Source organism: Salmo salar, chromosome ssa09 (assembly GCF_905237065.1).
Source record: "Salmo salar chromosome ssa09, Ssal_v3.1, whole genome shotgun sequence".
NCBI lineage: Eukaryota > Metazoa > Chordata > Actinopteri > Salmoniformes > Salmonidae > Salmo > Salmo salar.
The window spans coordinates 11,424,821-11,427,562 of NC_059450.1; positions in this window are offsets into that span (position 1 = coordinate 11,424,821).

Below are 2,742 nucleotides of genomic sequence, written 5' to 3' on the forward strand. Positions count from 1 at the left end.
CTGGTGGTCTGTGTGTGGGTGTCACATGTCCCAAATTGAACCCGATTCCCTATATAGTGCACTACTTTTGATCAGAGGCTCTGGTCAAAAGTAGTGCACTATATAGGGAATCGGGTGCCATTTGGAATGTAAGCCTCGGTGTTGGGCCTTGGCTTCATTAACATTCCCCTTCAGCCCTAGAGCAAACTCAGCCGTGGCTGGAGCCCCAGTCTTCCACAGGTCCATATGTCTGGGCACCAACCCCAAAGCCCAACTGACAGGGAAACATTGCTCCGAAAACACGCCAATGTCTTCGCTAACGTAGTCTCTCCATCTGCCTGTCTCCACAAAAGATACAACGGTAGTGGTAAGGCATTTATGGTACAGTACATCCACACTATTCAGACTGAAGTATATTTGGGTACTACAGGACCATTTTCAAACATGTTTGGCTAGAGAAACAGGCGAATGCAGCAGAGACATAGGCACACACAGTAAGGCACAGTAGGCCTACTGCTAATGTGACAGTTGAAAGTATGTGTATTAGAAGTAAGGATCGGGGCTTTCCTTTTTCCAGCTCAAAGTGATGTAGAATCCTCAGACTTCAGAAGACTAGATACTTCCATGGCGCCTATGGCATAGAAAAATAATCTTGATTCTATTTCTGTGGCCTATGGTATTATCACAAACTGTACCTGGGCCTACACTCTAAAAAGTAGGGGTTCAACAAGGGTTCTTCTAAGACCCTCAAAGTTCTTCGAAGAACCTTAGAGTTCTTGGCACTGAAAATGGCCCCCAGAAATGTCTTCCTAGAACCCCAAAGGACGTATTTGGTATTTTGGGGGTATTTTATTAGGATCCCCATTAGCTGTTCCAAAAGCAACAGCTACTCTTCCTGGGGTCCACACAGAACCTGGAACATGATTTAATACAGAACATTAATAGACAACAGCTCAACGATAGAACTACATAGATAAAAAAATACAAAAGGCACACGTAATCTACATATCAATACATACACACAAACTATCTAGGTCAAATAGGGGAGAGGTGTTATGCTGTGAGGTGTTGCTTTATCTGTTTTTTTTTAAACCAGATTTGCTATTCACTTGAGCAATATGAGATGGAACGGAGTTCCATGCAATAATGGCTCTATATAATACTGTACGCTTTCTTGAATTTGTTCTGGATTTGGGGACTGTGAAAAGACCCCTGGTGGCATGTCTGGTGGGGTAAGTGTGTGTGTCAGAGCTGTGTGTAAGTTGACTATGCAAACAATTTGGGATTTTCAACACAATGTTTCTAATATAAAGAAGAAGTGATGCAGTCAGTCTCTCCTCAACTCTTAACCAAGAGAGAATGGCATACATAGTATTTATATCAGCCCTCTGATTACAATGAAGAGCAAGACGTGCCGATCTGTTCTGGGCCAGCTGCAGCTTAACTAGGTCTTTCCTTGAATTACTCAACCACACGACTGGATAATAATCAAGATAAGACAAAACTAGGGCCTGCAAGACTTGCTTGTTGGAGTGTGATGTCAAAAAAACAGAGCATCTCTTTATTACGGACAGACCTCTCCCAATCTTTACAACCATTGATTCTACAGTTGAAGTCGGAAGTTTACATACACCTTAGCCAAATACATTTAAACTCAGTTTTTCACAATTCCTGACATTTAATCCTAGCAAAAATTCCCTGTTTTAGGTCAGTTAGGATCACCACTTTATTTTAAGAATGTGAAATGTCAGAATAATAGTAGAGTGATTTATTTCAGCTTCATTTCTTTCATCACATTCCCAGTGGGTCAGAAGTTTACATACACTCAATTAGTATTTGGTAGCATTGCCTGTATAATGTTTAACTTGGGTCAAATGTGTTGGGTAGCCTTCCACAAGCTTCCCACAATAAGTTGGGTGAATTTTGGCCCATTTGTCCTGACAGAGCTGGTGTAACTGAGTCAGGTTTGTAGGCCTCCTTGCTCACACACGCTTTTTCAGTTCTGCCCACAACTTTTCTATAGGATTGAGGTCAGGGCTTTGTGATGGCCACTCCAATTACCTTGACTTTGTTGTCCTTAAGCCATTTTTCCACAACTTTGGAAGTATGCTTGGGGTCATTGTCCATTTGGATGACCCATTTGCGACCAAGCTTTAACTTCCTGACTGATGTCTTGAGATGTTGCTGCAATATATCCACATAATTTTCCTCCCTCATGATGCCATCTATTTTGTGAAGTGCACCAGTCCCTCCTGCAGCAAAGCACCCCCACAACATGATGCTGCCACCCCCGTGCTTCACGGTTGGGATGATGTTCTTCAGCTTGCAAGCCGCCCCCTTTTTCCTCCAAACATAACAATGGTCATTATGGCCAAACAGTTCTATTTTTGTTTCATCAGACCAGAGGACATTTCTCCAAAAAGTATGATCTTTGTCCCCATGTGCAGTTGCAAACCTTAGTCTGGCTTTTTTATGGCGGTTTTGGAGCAGTGACTTCTTCCATGCTGAGCGGCCTTTCAGGTTATGTTGATATAGGACTCGTTTTACTGTGGATATAGATACTTTTGTACCTATTTCCTCCAGCATCTTCACAAGGTCCTTCGCTGTTGTTCTGGGATTGATTTGCACCTTTCGCACCAAAGTACGTTAATCTCTAGGAGACAGAACGTGTCTCCTTCCTGAGCGGTATGATGTCTGCGTGGTATGATTATCTGTCTGTAAACAGTTGTTGGAAAAATTACTTGTCTCATGCACAAAGTAGAT